This window comes from Urocitellus parryii, chromosome 2 (genome assembly GCF_045843805.1).
Source record: "Urocitellus parryii isolate mUroPar1 chromosome 2, mUroPar1.hap1, whole genome shotgun sequence".
In the NCBI taxonomy this organism is placed as follows: domain Eukaryota; kingdom Metazoa; phylum Chordata; class Mammalia; order Rodentia; family Sciuridae; genus Urocitellus; species Urocitellus parryii.
Genome location: NC_135532.1, coordinates 48256865 through 48276258, shown reverse-complemented (window position 1 = coordinate 48276258; position 19394 = coordinate 48256865). Strand labels below are relative to the sequence as shown.

Sequence of the window (19394 nt, the reverse complement as noted above, 5' to 3'; positions counted from 1 at the left end):
CCCAAGATGATAGTGCAATAAAGAAGAAATAAGCTATAAAAGTGGCAGGTATTGCTGAAATACTGGTTTTCTAATTCGAAATACCTGTCTCATGGGCCCAGAAGCTTTGTAGTACAGTTTCCTATTCCAGAAAATAATTGCTCAATATGCTAAAAGAACAAAATCAAATTACCTAAACAATTGTCAGAATGGTACATATATTGGTGGATTTTGTCTTTCTTCTTTATTTGCATGAAACTTTCTATGTCACTGTTCCTAAGAAATGAATCTATTAAAGTGAAGAAACCTTATTATTAGCCACTATTTATGAATTTCAATTTCAATTAACTGAGGGGAACAAACACCTATTAAATGACTTCCTAAATAGGTAAATAACAAAGTAGACCAGAATTAAATTTAGAAGTGTCACCAAGACAATGTGCTTTTTCTTCCCTCAGTTTATATCACTTCTTGTCTTTCCAGTATTAGAAATATCTTTACAGTTTTATAATCCAGATCAAAATAATCTAAGGTCTATTTCTAAAATGATTGAAGCAATTTATTTACCTATAACACCACTAGGACTATAGACAGTACACTGTAAAGTGGTACTAGTTTTGAAATTATTATTATAAGTAATATTTTTGGAGGATAAATGTATATGTGACTTATTGCAGTGACTTATTAACTTTTCCTTCATCAAGATAAGAATGGCAACATTTTAGCATAACCAGGTGTACAAATGCGAAGGGATACACCCTTGTTAGAGGCCAAATGTGACCACAAGGGCCCAAGAAAGGAGGTTTTGTTTTGGTTTTGTTTTCCTTACACTAATTAAGGGCTTCAGTGAAAATTAAGCTGTATATGTTTTTATCACAACTGAATTTATGTTTGGAGAGGGTCTAGAACCATATGGCAATCTATGGAAGCCAACACAACTTAAAAATTTGTGAAGAAAATCTGAATGGTGGCCAATCTAATAAGTTGTTCCTAAAAGCCTAAGAAATAACTGTCAAATCTGTGAAGAATTTTAATGAAATACTGTAAGGATTCACCTTGACCTGACTGTAGCTGTTTTGAGTCATAATCACCATGACTGCCCTTGAGTAACCCTGATCAGTTCCCCTACATACTTTCCCAGTAAATTCTAAATAAATGAAACCAACAGACTGGCATGTGGAGCTTTCCCATCCCGACCCTGGTGTCATATGGATGGGGAATGCACCTGACACCCGAGGTATGAGTATGGCATGAGCCACGTCAATTCCAGCAGAGGTGGACTTTTCTACTGTCCTATTAGGAAGGCTCCTCATTCTGACCTGAGTCACAGGGATCCCCTTGTCTTGCTGTGGCCCTTGACCATGGTTCTCAGTAAGTCCCCAATATAATGTTCTCTGCACAATCATGGATCTGTTTGCTCCTTTTCTTTGGTCCTACCACACATTCTGCCTAGGCCACTCACTTCCTTTGCACTGGATTTGTCCAGAATAATCAGTGACGAGAAAGAAACAGATCTTTATCTTTTTGTTGTTGTTTTTGTTAAACAAAAGGAAAAACAAAACAAAAAACTGCTGGAAATCAGGCAGTGTCTACTCCATTATCTGCTACTATAATGAATACCACTGACTGCGTCATTTATAAATAGTTTATCTGACTCATAGTCCTGGAGGCTCAGAAGCTCAAGATCCAGGGGCTATAGGTGATGAAGCCATTCTTTCCAGGAAGACATCACACAGCAAGATAACATATGAAAAGGAATGTATGAGAGAGGGTCAAACTCTGTTCTATAACAAAACCAGGCTCTTGATGACAATGGTCCGTATGAGCCCTGCCTTCATAATCTAATTACCTCTTAAAAATCCCAACTTTGAACAATTTTTGCTTTGAGACTAAGTTTCTACAGTGTACGTTCTGTAGGACTCATTGAGACCACAATAGTAGGGATGGCCATTATTTGAGAACATCTTAGGTATCTCTGAGGCCAAACTATTGAGAAGTTAAGAATATGATACCTCAGAAATAAGTGGAGAAATAGTGTGCAGTAATAACAATAAATGTTGATTTTAGATTTCTAGGGTTAAATACTATGTTTAAATGCACATTAAATTCACACTATATCTGCTATTCCCTTTCAGGTTTGCATGTTATCTATTTTTAAAAAGTGTGATGGCAAAGACACCAGGCTTCAGAAGATCTGAGAAAATCATATACAATAATTGTGAGTTTTACCTTTAATTCATTGTAAATTAAATATGTGTACAAGTATTAGCAAACATCTGTTAAAGTATTTTTATCCTCCTTTAAATGTGTATCTGATAAAATACATTTGCATATGTGATTGTTAGTTTTCATATTTATTATTTTATAATCATTAACTTTACACATATACTGTGCCATAAGGCTTTAAGAGAAAACAAAATACACATTTGTATTCCCCTAGGATATGGAGTTTCACAACTTGGTGGATTCCACTACTTTTTCTTTTTTCTAAAACTTACTACCTTGAACATAATCATTAATGCACTGTACAGAGGAGGAAGTTAAGTCACAAAGAACAATGACTATTTTTATAAAATCAAAGTGTGGCAGGTAGAAAATATTTGAAGGAAATTTATAATGTAATTTATATTCAGCCATTGCTCTTTAGTTGCTATAACACTTGAGTGAAAATTTCCGTTAAGTCCTATTTTTCTTCAGGGGATGAAATGAAACATTCTACAATCCTAAAGCAGATTTGTATTTATTTCCCAGATGGAAAGTGGGCCCAAAGTCTAACAAGGATATTTAGTTTGCGAAACAAAGAAAAATAGCAAATAATTCATAATATGCAGAATGGAAGAAAAAACTAAAACTAATAATACATACATTTGTTGTCATAAAATTCTGAAATGCTATAAAATATGGTGAATGGTAGAATTAAAATTAGGCAAATAACAACACAGCAAACAAGGTAAATGCTTCTGCATGAATTAATTTCTAGATTTCAATTAACTTAAACATAGATTAAAGTCAATACAGTCAAATTTGTAAAATGTTTCACAGATTATGAATTTGAAATTTTAATTCTCTAATTAATATTTCAACAAACATCTCTGTTACCTATAATATCTTTCTTTATACAAGGCAAAAACACAGCTGGTTAACAGACTGTCATTTTCTCAAGGCTGCAGATTTATCAGTCAGTTTCTCAGGGTAAGAACAGTCTGAGCCTTAGTCCATACTCTTTTTAGCACACCACATTGATACTTAGTCAAAATATTTTCTCCCTCAGAACCTTTTTCATTCAATATTGAAAGCAAGTGGGTAGGGTTTTTGACTGTGATGGAGTATAAAATCTGGCAAATCTTCTTCACCAAAAATCAAGAGTAAAACGTCAACAAATTGTCAAAAATAACCATTTTAGGACTCTGAAAATTGAACAAAGGCAAACAACAAATTGAGTTGCATTAATACACACATACATATACAATCTCCTAGAACACTGGATAAGAAAAGATTCTATTTTTTTGTGTGTATCTGCTCCAACCCCTCCATACACAGCTTATGTGACACTGAGGAAATGCAGAACTTCTTTGCACAAAATGACTGTCCACTGAATCTTGACCAAACTCTAGTATGGTCTCTTGTGTGGTTCCTATGATGAGCCTACCTCCTTAAAATGCCTGCCTGAGAAAGCTTTCAATTATAAACCTTTTCTTTGTTCCTCTGAGATGTAAATCTTATCCCATCCAGAAACGTCTCTTCAAGGACCTGAGAGCTGTCCTTGGAAATGCAAAATGTAGGAAGAGGGCTCTTGTTAACTGATAATCCAGACCCTGTGGAAGGGTAAAATCCTATCACTGATGGGTGCCTTATCCAAATGACACAACTGCCTCTTGTCATTAATATATAAAAGTTTGTTTCTTCCCTGGAGAAGTACCAATTAACAAACCAAGATTTCCAAATCATGTAGTCCCTTTTCTTTAGTGTACCCCAGTATTTAAAATATCTCCTGCATTTTGTTTCAGTGTGATTGAGCCCACTTCTCAAGTCTCTATCTCCTCCTGCAGTGAAATATAAACAAATTCTATCTATATACAACCTTCAGCCAGTATCCAGTTTTATTTCTCCTTAGCAACACAGATTTGTCAGGGTGGGGTTGACTCTAAATCAAAAGGTTTGTTACTAAGTGAAATGAACTGACTTGGAACAAAGAACAAAACTCCACACCAGTATTAATAAAAGCAGTAAAATTGGCAGGTAACAAGTAGGGGTTCTGACTTAGGTAGGTGGTAGAGAATCCAGATATTTAAAAGAGAACCATTTAATGATTCATAGAGGGCTAAATAAGCTCTTCACAACACTGGATGAGAGTAAAAACTACAGGCAAGCACCAGGAAGACCCAAAGAGTACCAGTACAAAGTACAACCTGAGGCAGATGTGAACACTGTCTGAACGTTAAATGCATTCCTTAACTCATACAATCTTTAATACATCCAGGTATAAGCTGTACAATCTGAAGTTCATTGCTGTGCCCAATCATTATTTAACGATTAGGATATGCAGACAAGGGAACAACTCCTAGAAACCCAGGAAAAAAGTAAAAATGAGACCAAAATCATATATACTGAGTAGAGACATCACTAGCTATATGTCTCAGTATGAAAGAATCTGTATGGCCAACTTTAAAAATTTCGAAAACCAAATCAGAATCTAGAGTTTCTATATCTATAGGTTTACTTGTCAATAGAAAGTTACAAGTGTGCCAGATGCAGTGGCCCATGCCTGTAGTCACACTGGCTTGGGAGGCTGACGCACAAGGATCACAAGTTCAAAGTCAGCCTCTGCAAGGATAAGGCAGTAAGAAACTCAGGGAGACCTCGTCTCTAAATAAAATACAAAATAGGGCTGGGGATGTAGCTCAGTGGTTTAGTGCTTCTGAGTTCAATCTTAGATACCCCCCCACCATTAAAAAAAAAAGTTACAAGAGTATAAAACATCAGAGAAGTGTGACCCATCCTCAGAAGAATAAAATCAGTCAATGTACCAAGAGTGGGACATGAGGTTGAATGTAGTAGATGATTTCAAAGAAATGGTTAAAGAAAGAAAAAAATAGTATTCCAAGTATTAAAAATACTTGATTGCAACAATAAAAATTAATATGAACTTTGTGAAAAGCAATAAAAATAAGAGGAATACAAATAATTTCTAGAGTTGAAAATGAAAATAACCAAAATGAAAAATATGCCAGATGAGCTTAACAGCAAATTGACAGTCAGGATCATGAACTTGATAATAGATCAACAGAAACTTCTCAATGTGATGAAAACAAAGGAGAAAAATCAATGTGAAAAAATTAAAGGCAGAAATAGGAAATCAAAAATTATTTGCAGATTTCAGTATTACTCTCTTAATAATCAAAAAAAGTAATGCAGCAAGCAGCAAGGATATAGTTTTTAATACCCATAAATAACTTATCTGACACACCTAGAACATTGTACCCACTAATAAAACATACATTCTTTAAAAAACACACAGGAAATATTTTGAAGAATAACTCAATCAGAAAAAAATTTAAACACAAATAAAAAGATTCATAGGATGCATTGAAACATGACTTAACCTATGTAAAAAAGAAAGACATTCACAAATTTTCATCTTAAAAAAATCAGAAGCAGCAAATTCAACCCAAAACCAGGCAGGAGGAAGAAAAAGATTAAGATCATAGTAGGATTCATTAAGTGACAAAGAAAACATTTTAAAAAGCAAATTAATAAAGATATTTCTTGAAGAAATTTTTTTAAAGTTGATAAAAATCTAAAATTGGTAGAGAAGATATCATCACCAATGTTAAAAATCAATAACACTTTAAGGAAATATTATGAACATTATTATGCCACCACATAGATTTTGAGATGAGATTTCCCAGGGAAATCTTTCTCATAGCACAATATTTTCAAAAGTGACTCAAGAAGAAATAGAAAAACTTAATAAACCTATAAGAATACACAGAAATGGGAATTTATAAAAATTTACCAGAATAAAAAGTTCAGTCCAGACAACTTTACTGGTAAATTCTATCAAATATTTTAAAAAGAAATATATCAATTTTACACAAATGTTTTCATTAAATAAAGAAATAGGAATGCCTCTAAACTCATTTCATGAGACCACTATGAGTGGTGTGGTAGGCAGAAGTCTAATGAGTCCTTCCCTCAAAATTTCCTCATTTCATTATTCAAACAATAATTTAAATCTTGGCATGAATGAATTTTATAGGATGTAATTTAGGTCCCAAATCAGTTGAATTTAAAATACATAGTATAACCAGGTAGGATGGCTGTAATCACAGAAACCCTTTCAAAGCAGAGATATTTCCAGTTGGTAGTAGAAGGAGAATCCAAAGAGATGGCTCCTGTTGGCCTTGAGGAAAAAAGTGACAACTCTGTTGTAAACTGCAGTTAGAAAGGGGCAGCCTTCTAGATGTTAAGAGTGATCTTCTGCTTATAGCCAATAAGAAAATGGGGAACTCAGTATTATATACTATAACATCAAGGAAGTGGATTATGTCAACAACCTGCAAGTTTATAAAGGGACCAAAGCTTCAGATAAGGATCAATTCACCAGCAGAAGACCCAAGTTCAGTTTATGAACAGAGAGGGGATTCAGCTAACTCATGGGGGACCCATGAGGATTTGCATTGCATTGTTGCTAATCTGAACATTAACATAAAAAAAATTCCACAGTATGAAAAATAATTAAAAACATAGGTTTAAATGCAACAAAAAATGTAAAAAGTTTAGACCCAAACAACAAAACATTGTTGAAAGAAAATATAAATTTATCTAAATAAATGGTACAATGTCCCATGTTCATGAATAGGAATATGTAATATTGTTAATCTGAAAATGTTTACAAAATGATCTATAAATTTAAAATAATCTTTATTAAAATTCTGACAAGCTTTATTTGTAAAAACAAGTTAATTCTAACATGTACGTGGAAATGCAAAAGAACTAAAATTGAACTAATTTTGAAAATGAAGAATGAAATTTGAGGACTATATAATTTCAAAATTTATTTTAAAACTCTAAGAACCTAGATCAGGCAAAGGACAAGAGCTTCTGGTCACAGTTATGAAAATAAACAAAACTAAATGGAAACAATTTAATGGTAGAAACAAACAAAACAAAATAAAAATGTAGTCTACACACACATTGGAACACAACTCAACAATAAAAGTTATGAAAGGCTGATAAACGCAACAACATGGCTGAATTATATTAGTTGAAAGAAGACATCTGATATGCTGTATTAATTTTATTTTTCATAAAATTTCCAGACAATAAAAATACAGGAGGCTGGGGATATAACTCAGTTGGTAGAGTGCTTGCCTCAAATGCATAAGGCTCTGGGTTCAATCCTCAGACCCATAAAAGAAGAGAGGGAGAGGGAGAGGGAGAGGGAGAGGGAGAGGGAGAGGGAGAGGGAGAGGGAGAGGGAGAGGGAGAGGGAGAGGGAGAGGGAGAGGGAGAGGGAGAGGGAGAGGGAGAGGGAGAGGGAGAGGGAGAGGGAGAGGGAGAGGGAGAGGGAGAGGGAGAGGGAGAGGGAGAGGGAGAGGGAGAGGGAGAGGGAGAGGGAGAGGGAGAGGGAGAGGGAGAGGGAGAGGGAGAGGGAGAGGGAGAGGGAGAGGGAGAGGGAGAGGGAGAGGGAGAGGGAGAGGGAGAGGGAGAGGGAGAGGGAGAGGGAGAGGGAGAGGGAGAGGGAGAGGGAGAGGGAGAGGGAGGAGGAGGAGGAGGAGGAGGAGGAGGGAGGGAGGGCGGGAGAGGGAGGATCTGTGGTTGCCTGGTCTTGTTAGCAAATTGACTTTGACTACAAATAACACAAGGAAATGATTTTACATGCTACAAATACTCTAAAACTGGATTTAAATAATGTTTACACAACTATAAATTCAGTAAAAAATCACTGACCTATACATTTAAAATAGCTCAATTTTCTAATTACTAAAATCTACATAAAAACTTAAAAACAAAGTAAAAGCACCCTTTAATCCTTGTTTTAACATCTACTTTGAATACTATTTTAGATTTTTATTTCTTTTCAGCAGTTTCATATATTTGAAAGGATTGATATTTTATAATTATCTAGTCTAAGAGGTCTTCCAAAAAAACAAATAGAATATTAATTTTAAAAAGTCAAACTCATTTTTTCCTTGCAATTATCCTAAAGGTCTACTAAAACTTTAATATGGCTTAACATATAGGTTTGGGGCATCTTATTTTCCCAAATCTTGAAATACTTTGGTATTTCATTAGGAATCATTTCATCATTACTTGCCAATGATTACTATTTTTGAAGTATTGAAATTACAGTAAAATGAGCACAGGACCTGCACATTCGTCTATTTATTTTCATCCCTAATTGTCTAATAGTGTAGGCTAACATAGGATATCCAGAACTTTACTCAGTATCCCCCTTTCTAATCCCAACTCCTTGGCCCTGGTCCCTGACCATTCTGCGCTTCACTGGTAATAGCACTATGATCTGCCCAGGTCCAATGCCCAGTACATGGGAGACTTTTCAGAATGTTCTTACATTCTCACTCCACATCCAATTGATAAGTGTATCCTGCTAAATCCATCTCTTAAATACCAGTCTTATCCCTTCCCTCCCATTGTCTGTTTTCATACTGAAGCCACCATCACCTCTCTTCTGGTTTTCAGAAGTAGACTCACAGCTGTGTCTACAATCATCTTTCAAAGATATGGACATAATTCTCTCTGCTTAAAATTAGTCGAATGCTTTCCACTAAGTTTTGCATAAATTCTGAAGTCTTTAAAATGACTTAAGACCTGATGTGATTCTAGTAATTTACCACTTCATCTGTGGCCACTCTTTCCCTCTCTTTGTATTCTCTTCCATATGCTTTTCACCCAACTGCAGGCATTTTGTACTTGCTGTTTCCTTAACCCAGATGTTCATTTTCACCATCTTCCTCTGGTTGTCCTTCAGATCTCAGTGAGATCTCTCTTCCTCAGTGACATTTTCCTAAACCCATCACCCATCTCTGCTGTGTGATCTCTTATTACCATTCATTTTTTTCCTCTGGAGTGCTTTTTGCAAATGTGCTTAAATAATTAATTGAATGACTTATTGTTTAATGTCTGTTTCTCCTACTAAAATGTGAGCTTCAGAGAGCTTACACACAACTTCCAAGTTTCCATTCCTGTGTGCTAGAAAGTTAGGGGTGCAGTTGGCTAGAATGAGAAACTGATAAGAATTTTCACTTCAAGATGGATGGTGTTTGTCCTCAAGAGCCCTAGATCATTGGCATCTTTCCCAATATGCATTCCAGTGAAAATCCAGGAGACTGTTTCCTGGCAAATACGCACAAATTTCTTATATTTTCAATCAGAAAAAGAGCATAATCTAAAACCTACTTTTTTTTTTTTTTTACAATTCTCTGCTTAATATTATTCAATACCAAATTAAAAGTAACAAATACCAAATGTTGATATAGCAAATGTGTATCAAAACTGCTGTTTTAGACTAGGAATTCGGATCAGGGATTTCAGAATACTTTATTGTAATTAAAAATGATTTTTCTCATTGTGAAAAAATATATATTTGGAAACAGGAAATTTGGCACCTTATTACTATATTCCACTTGTAAAATATGTCATATTTATAAAAGACCTTCCTCAAATTATAATAAGAATTGAATAACATTAAAAATTCTTTATAAATTCTGAAATATAGCTGTTAGTCACTATGTGTAGCTATAAAAGGAGTGGGGATCAGAGCTCAGGGAAATAATTCTATTTTACATCCCCAATGGACTCAGACTTAAAACACATTTATGAAACTGCTGTCAATATCTTCTGTGGGAGTTCTAAGTAGTGTGCTGGAAATATATTATTAGACACAGGAAAATTTTTATTCTTAGAAATTATGTGCATATAGCTTGACTTTTCCACAAATTGTGAATGTACACACGTCTAATATCACATATCAGCTATTTTAATTACAAAACACAAATGAAACTTTTGTCATAACACTCAAGTATATGTGCACATGAATATACACAAATATGCTATTCTGTTCATATACAGTTCAGTTCAAATGAACCGAATCAAGGTGTTTTTTCCCCCCTTTCAAGCCAGAGACAGGGTGCCGATTGGCCTACCTATAAACTTCAGAATTCAATGGCCCTATGGGATATTTAAATGGCTTGGTTAATGAGGGAGTAACACTATTAGTGCAGAACCTAATGTTTCTAACTATTAATATTGACTGCTACTTCAGATTAGAGAATATAAAAACAGCTACATTAATCACCAGTCTACCTTAGGAGTATATTCCAGGGATGTGAAGAGAAGGATAAATTCACAAGTATTATGTCCTCTTCCTCACAAAATGTCTGAACTACTTTATTTTTATCTGAGCAATGATACAAGACCAAGGCACTGGTCAGTCCCAGTGCTTATAGAATCACTTCAGGAGAAAGCTTGATTTCATACACCTATGCCCTGCTTCTGATTCTTTATTTAAGAGTCACCCAGGCATTTTGTATAAATGTTGATGATAAGCTTCAGCAGTTATTTTGGGGAAAGAAGATGAAGGTTTGGAACAGGCCAGATAAATTAATGAATATCTAAACTTCTAGCAGGAATATAGGAGCTGACAGCAGCAAAATTACAGAATCAGAGAAGCCAAAAACATTAAATTGGAACTGGTTGACATCCTTAGGACCAAGATTTTAAAGGGTGGCATGGAATCTTCTGCATATCAAGTTAGTAATCAGGTCAAATTGCAAGTGAATTCACCTCCTATGTAAAACTTTGGAATTCCCACAGAGAGGACTTGGAAGGCAAAGGTATCCCTAGGTGAGCAGTCAGAGCACCTGATTCCTGTATAATTACATGGAATGAGAATTTGATACATGACAGTAATTACCTAGCTGAAGGTGCAATTAGCCATTTGTGACCTCATTCTGAGTGGCAACTAATTAACCCTTAATGTCAAAAATGTCAACCTTCATCAAGACACCAAAGAGAAGTACTACACGATCAGCTAATACTTGTTCCAACCTATTAATGGTTGAATCTGTCATTAGAAATGTGAATATTTCATTTTTACATCAGCATTTATGTTAAGATGTGGATTATGCTCCTTTTCTTTTCTTTCAAGGCTTCATTTTCCTCCCTTATCTTTGTGTGCATAAAAAATCCTTTTATAAAGTAGGAATAACCTTTTATATCCATATATAATAATCATGTCTAAGATAAAACTCAATCAGAGATATATAAAGAAATATAACGTTACAGTGGTATGTGATTGGTCATGGTTATGAAAATGTCATAGAATTTGAAAAGACTTGTAACATTATCATTGTCATCAATACCTCTCATTTATTGGCCACATTGGAAATTGACTCTGATACCATATTCTTATAAATGCTGAAGAAATAAAAAACTAGTTCTGGGGCTACACTTGGAAATAAATATTCTTTTTAGATAACTGTCCCACTGTTACTGCTCGTTTCTTCTTGTTGTTGTTTATTAGCAATAAAATCATGAGACTTGAAAATCTACTTGATATATATGACTTTACTTCAAATACAGGAAAGCGCTGTGCTTTTTCTTCACAATCCTAGGGTTCGTAAGAGTAATTTCAAAGACAATCTTACAAATAATTAGCATGAACCTGTAGCCATTTGTTCTGAAATAAATCCAATTATTAAATAAGATCAGTGTGACAAATATTTGTTTTTAAAATTGACAAGAAAACCTAGTATTGAATTTCATTGTTTTGAATTCACCACTGAAAAAGTATGAAATGTGTTGCTGAAATTCTGTCAGGTATTGGATTCTTCTACTCCTCCTTCAAGGTCATTTCAAGGGTCTAAACTTAATCTAGGTAATTTCATTTTTTTTATAGGGACCAAACCATTTTCTCAAGCACCTTACAATCTCATCATTCTGGAAGAGCAGGTGCAAAGCAAAAAAAAAAAAAAAAAAGTGCCTAACAAATGTCACACCATATTCTTTAACTTCTATGTGTGGCGCTTCAGAGATCTGATCTTTTTACCTGGAAGATCAAAAAAGCTGATTATAACTTACCCAAAATAATATTGACATTTCTTTTTTAAAATTATTCTAAAACCTATTTCAACTTATAAGAGCAAACATGCATTTTGATTTCCTTTAATAAATTCTAATTTTTGTACTATGTATACTATTTGTATGTATTTATTTATTATGTATATATAAATAAATGCATTTCATAGCATTACAATTTCTCTGCAGCTGACAGAGGAAACCACATAAAGGTGCCATATTCAGTTCAAGATGAAAAAATACCTCCATAGATTCCATAACCTTTCAAAGTAGACAGACATCTCTAATAATGATTTAAGAACTTGATTTCACTTCTTCAGAATAATTAACTACAAGAATTTCTGGATTATATAATAACTCTACTTTTTGAGAATTCCCATAATGTTTTCCATAGTGACTGCATCATTTTGCATTCCCAACAACAGTTTATAGGGGTTCCAGAGTTTCTACACATCTATAGCAACACCTATAGTCTTTATATTTTCAGATGATTAGTAACACTGAACATTTCTGAGAGATTTGTATATTTTCTTGAGAAATGTCCATTCAAGCCCTTTGCCCAATATTCATTAGGTAATTGGGTTTTTTTTTTTTTTAGCTACAAACCTGTATGTTTTTTTAAGTATATTTTACATATTGACCCATTATTGAATATGTGCTTTTAAAATATTTTTTGTCTTCTGGCTGGGATTGTGGCTCAGCTGTAGAGCACTCACCTTGCAAGCATGGAACCCGGGTTCAATACTCAGCACCACAGAAATATAAAGGCATCGTGTTGTATCCATCTACAAAAAAGATATTCTCTCTCTCAAGGTGCTTTACCACTGAGCTGCATTCCCAGTCCTTTTAAATTTTTGTTTTGAGATAGAGTCTTGCTGAGTTACTGGAGTTCTCACTAAATTGCTGAGGCTGGTCTCAAACTTGCCATCCTCCTGCCTCAGCTTCCTAAGTGGCTGGGATTACAGCTGTGCACCACCATGCCCAGCTTTTTATTTACTGTTGCTTTACTGAGTGAGTGATTTACAGCAAACTTCACTTTTATGAAACAATTTGTTGAGTTTTACCAATGTTTATACTCATATAAACATTTTTGCAATCAAGATAAAAAGTCATATCCATTATCTCTAATTCTTACCACAAGTCTTTTTATAATCCATCTTCTCATCTTCCTTGACTCCCAACCACATTTGTAGGTAACTACTAATTTCCTTTTCATAAATATACATTAACTTTACAGTTTTACATACAGGGAGTCATACAATACTTAGTTTTATTTTCTAGGGTCTTTGATTTAGCATAATCATTTTGAGATTCATCCTTAATGTGATGTTAATAGAGATTCATTTTATTCCTGAGTGATATTCTGTTCAATCTGTCACTTTTGAAATGTACCATTATCATTAGCAGGTTGATTTCACTGAGCAGTGTATGGCAATTTAGTCTGATGCATTCCCACATTTATTTTTTGTTGTGTGTGTTCTTGGTGTCATATCCATGCAATCATTGCCAAAGCCAACAGAATGAAGCTTTGCCTCCATGTGTTCTAGGAGTTTACAGCTTCAGGTGTGAAGTCTTTAACCCATTTTGTGTTGAATTTTGTGGATGGCACAGGTAATAGATTCAACTTTATTCTTTTGCACACAATGTCCAGATTTCCCAACATTTGTTGAAGAGGTTGTCCTTTCCCTATTGTGTAGTCTTGGTACTGAGATCAGTGGACTGTAGGTAACTTGATTTATTTATGATAAGTTTTGCTCTGATGGCCTATATCTGTCTTCATGCCAGTTTTAATTACTGCAGTTTTATGATATATTTTGAAATCAGGAAGTGTGAGGCCTCTGTCTTTATTTTTTCTCAAGATTGATATGGATTCATGGTCTTTTGTGGTTCTCTATAAACTTTTGAATTATTTCTGTGTTTTTATTATATTTTTGTATCTCCTTAAAAATTGCCATTCATTTTTTGCCACACTATTTACAATAGAAGGGAAAAAAATCTAACATTGACAGAAAAATATATAAAGAAAATGGAGCATACACATATAATGAAATGTTATTCAGCCCTAAAGAAGAAATTATGCAACAATATAGATGAAACTTGAAGATATTATCCTAAATAAATTAAGCCAGTCCATAGAAAGACAAATTCTTTATGAGTCTATTTATATGAGATATCAAAAATAATCAAATTTATAGAATCAAAAAGAAGAATGGTGATTGCCTCAGACTGGTGGGAAGGGAAAGTAGATAAGTAACTAATCAAATCAGAAGTGAAACAAGATGAATAAGTTTAAAGATCCGTAAAATATTATGCATACAGTCTATTTCTGAAAATGTGTTAAAAGGCAAATTCATGTTAAATGTTCTTACCACAGCAAAATGCATTTTGAAAAAAGAAGGTAAAACCTCTTGTATAGATAGTAAATGAGTGAAAACAAAATGTTTTTTTAAAACCTTCACTTCTTGACTAATTAAAAGCAAAATAAAACCCTTGCTTGATAAATGAAACAAAGTCACATGATTGTAGGAGACACTCTGTGTCCGAGAGGTTATTACATTCTGATTTTCCATTTGTTTAGAAACACAAAACTACAGAACACAGATGGTAAGCTTAGCAACCATAGTGGCACAAACAACCAGCTATTTTCAATGCTTGTTTTAGCTTTCATGTCCACACCTCTAAGGCCCACACAAAGCAGATTGGCGGCCCAGTCACTTACCCTTTCTGCTCCTTTCAACAATGGGAGGTTGCTCTGAATTCTGAATTTGGGCCAAGCACCACCACTCAATGGGCTTGTCTAGTCTCTTATTCCAAATTATAGTTGTTTACTCAAACCTTATATTTCCATGTAGCAGTGTGCCGGCCAAGGGAGAAATTCACACATGAAACATGCATCCAAACAGTTGATTTTGGCAATATAATTGAATTACGTAGAATAAATCTGTAAAGCCTGTGCAGATTCATATATTTTACATGAATGAATGTCATTATTTCATCCATAAGGTTTTCAATATTAGTGCATTCTATTTGCATGTTTCTCATAATTGTTTACTGGCTCAATATTTCAAAACACTAGCTGTGAAATTTCATTATACTGAAAATATTTTAATTAGAAGAAAACTTTGTCACTGGTGAGAAATTATAAATCATTTCAAAAGTAACAAAGAGCTTAGTTAGTGGATACTACAATATTATACAGGTAAATTTCTGCATTATTCCAACTTCCAAATATCTAACAACATTTTTAAAATTAATAGTCTAACAATCTCTTTTTAAAGTAATGTTTCAAATTCTAGAAATACAATTTACACTTTTGTAGTGCATGTTGTAGTAAAGGAGATGGCTTTCAAATGTAGGTAGCTACAAATATTTCCTTTGCAAGTAATAATGGAAATATTTTAAAAGGTTCAAAAATTTAACAAAAGGAAAAGTCACAATAACTGAAATACAGAAAATGTCTTATTATTTTCTTATGTGGAATATACCACAGTTCTGTTCTCATCAGACAAAATCCAAATGCCATAAAACCTTTTATATACAATAATAGAAATGTAGGTGAACACATACATTCCTGTTGCTATATAAGACTTTCTCATCTGTTACTATGTAATTGTTAATATTCATAAGAGTGTTTACTCTTAGAAAATATTTATATTTTAATTATATTTCAGATAGTCAGAACCATTCAAGGAGGTTGTAAATTTTGAAAAACAAAAATATGGAAGATTATCAAAGTGGAAACAGTATGCTTTTTAATAGAGAATGGCTGGTTTCCTTAAAACTCTCATGTATACATGATGAAATTATTAAACAAAGCAGCCAAGTTGGGACACTAAATATTAAATATATAAATTCATATAAAACTCAATTTAATTGAGATTCACACCAAAGAAAATCAAAACACAAGTGAAAACCACAAACATTATGTTCATGTTTACAGTATAGTTATTCTTTTTCTTTTATTAATTTTTTGTGGTGCTGGTATCAAACCTAAGGCATCATGCATGCTGAAACAACACTATACCACCAAACCACACCCTTAAACCATATTTGTAGTAGTTTTTTAATAACCCAACCTAAAAACTATCCAAATTTCCATCAATTGTGAATGGAAAAACAACATGCATTTTAAACCTACAGTTATTTTTCAACAATAAATGATGAAGTACTGATTGATACACTTTACAACACGGAACAATTTTGAAAAGCCACTTGTAAATGAACACATATCCTGTGATTTTTTTGTTCTTTTCAAATACAGAAAGCTCAAAGTTGGCAAATCCATAGAGACAGAAAGTTTTAAAATGATAAATGACTGGTTAGGGTTGGGAATAGAACAGAGAAAATGTGATGGCTGTATGACTCTGTGATTACCTATAACCATTAAAAGGGCTGGGCATGGTGGTGCACACCTGTAATCCCAGTGGCTTGAGAGGCTGAGATAGGAATATCATGAGTTCAAAGCCAGCTTCAGCAACAGAGAGGCACTGAGCAATTCAGTGAGACCCTGTTTCTAAATACAAATGCCAAATCCCCAGGGATATGGCTTAGTGGTTGAGTGCCCCTAAGTTCAATCCTCAGTATCCCCTTGCAAAAAAGAAAAAAAAATCAAAAATATACTTTAAGTGCATATATTTTATATATGTGAATTATGTATCAAGAAAGATTTTAAGTGGCTAAAGCCAGAAAAAATATTAACTAAAAACAAAAATGAAAAAAACAAGAACAAAAAACCACCCTTTCCACTAATATTTCTATCATCTAATAGGAATAATCCCAGTGCTTCTGAAATAAGAAATTAGGAGCCATAACTACAAATGTTCATTATATCTTCCACTTAAGTTTAGCAATCACAAAAGGGAAAGAAACAATGTTGGAGTCAAATATGAACTACTGACCTCACTTTCAACATATAAGTGATTTATAAATGTCTTCAGTAGAACAAAATGAGAATAACCATAACTTACCCAGGCTTTTCAAATCTGAATTCCTGTTGCAAAACACCATGAAAAGTGCCCCTGCCTCCTGCCCCATAACAGAAATCTCTATTGTAACATGCTTCTTTATTCACTAATTTTCAAACAAAATTTCTCTTTCCCACTTATGATGTTGTTTGGAGATTCCACCTTTACGGTTCACAAACTTCCTCTCCCATTTTTATTTTCTTTCCATTTTTTGACCATAAATATATATTACATGTATAATAATATATATTCCAACCATCTCCTGGAGTCATTCTCTAAGGATGATAATTAAAAGTAATATCTAATTCTTTATCTCTTTTGGAAATAACTGAATTATTTCTAAATATTTAGTAAATCATATCTAAATTTTTTATATATTTAATTGATAAGGTATATATGTCATATGTCCAAAAATATTTAAAATTCTTCGAGGATAGTGACTGTGACTTAATTTTTCATATTCCATAGAAGAAACATTAATTAGGGCACAAAGATTTACAAAATGGGTGAATGGGTAAATAAACGACTACTAGTGGTTTAACTGGGGAAATAATATCACTTGAAAGCTGACTGGCTCCTTTGACATCATGTTCAAAAGTCATTGATTCCCTAGAAAACCATGAAGAAAAATAACCAAAAGAAATTAAGACCAAAAATGCTGGACATTATCTCCTGTGGCATATTAGAGCACCAGAGAATCTAATATACTTAAAGCATAACAAAAGTATCATGTACATCACAAAATCAGTTTCGGGTACTATACTCATAATTTATTCATAAGGCTGACCTTTATATTTAGGAATTGCTTCAGTCCTCATGCTCAAATATTTATCTTGAACATGTGGTCATCATCCATAGTTCGATGTCACAGAAATCAGTTGTGATCAATTCAAAACCTCTCTAATTGTGCTAAGACACACAAAAGAGAGGTGACCTATAATCAAACATCCTGAGGTCATAACTCAACAGGCAATAGTGTGGATACAGATTTTAGTCCAAAGAATATTTACTCAGTCATCAATAGCTCATTATTCAAAGTGAGGGAATGGGAATTTAGTATTGTGTTCGATGATTTTTTGTTCTGTTTGTAGACTCAGCAACCTATAAGAAAATGTAACTGTTCCAACAATAAACAAACTCATTACATGGGAGAACTCTAACCTACTTATTCTCTTGTGTCTATCACACATTTAGTAAGCTTCAACTTCAACATTCAGTTTTAAAAATAAAGGGTTTGAGAGGCTAAAAGGGATTTAATTTCAAGATATTTCTTTTCTTCTCCATAAAGTATCTTAGCAGAATAAGAAAATCTAGGCTGTTGTAAGAGTATATATATAATCTTACAACATATATATATATATATATATATATATATGTATGTGTGTGTGTGTGTAATATAGATTCATACATATATAATATATAAATGCTGGACATTTTATATTATTTATATATATATAACCATGTAGTAACATGTAATATATGTGAACACACATTAAATTAAAAATATATGTATATGTTGATAAAATATATGTATATGTTGATACAGGTACATATATAGATTTCTACATCAATACCTAAATAAATTAATATGTAGTACATATTTATAACATATAAATAGTTTTTAAGGTCATATAAAGGCCTTGTAAATGGTCTTTTATGGTTTGAAACAGTTTGTCTACACTTTGTTACTTGAAATTAGAAGCACCTTAAGTGTCTTTTTGTTGCATAAGGAAATGTTAGAAATATGATTTTCGTGTTTAAAAAACACAATATCTACTGTTTTTTTGTTTTGTTTTGTTTTGTTTTTGTACCAAGGATTGGACTTAGAGGCACTTGACCACTGAGCCACATCCCCAGCCCTATTTCGTATTTTATTTAGAGAGAGAGTTTGAGTTGCTTAGTACCTCACTGTTGCTGACACTGGCTTTGAACTCGAGATCCTCTAGTCTCTGCCTCCCAAACTGATGGGATTATAGGCATGTGCCACTATGCAAGAGTAGTCACATATACATGTCCTAAGATATTTTTAGAATACTGTTATTTTTGAAATATTTCTCACCAATTATTTATGAAGAAAAAAACTGTCTTGTATTTCTTTTAAAAATCAGACTTTCAAAATAATAAAAATGTGCAAATAATTCCCAAAAATTCCTGGAAAAAAATTCTGTCACCAAAATTCAACAACTGGAACTTCTAAGGAAAAGATCCATTTGGGGCAATATTTTTTCCATTTTATAATTTTCATTAATACTTTCAGTTTAGTCAACTGCACTGTGTTTAAGAGCACAATCTCTGAAACAGAACTGCCTTGAGATAAGCCTAGCTCTAATAACAACAGGTGTGGGACTG

General features: G+C 33.4%; 1 long non-coding RNA gene across 3 annotated transcripts in view; it reads left to right on the top strand.

Moving 5' to 3' along the window:
- The window catches only part of LOC113190362 (uncharacterized), a 168023-nt gene that overhangs the window by 65941 nt on the left and 82688 nt on the right, over positions 1 to 19394 (top strand). For all 3 annotated transcript variants that reach the window (XR_013342420.1, XR_003301773.2, XR_003301772.2), the window contains one exon: positions 2115 to 2197. This is a non-coding gene — a long non-coding RNA (uncharacterized LOC113190362). The remainder of the gene's footprint in view (positions 1 to 2114; positions 2198 to 19394) is intronic.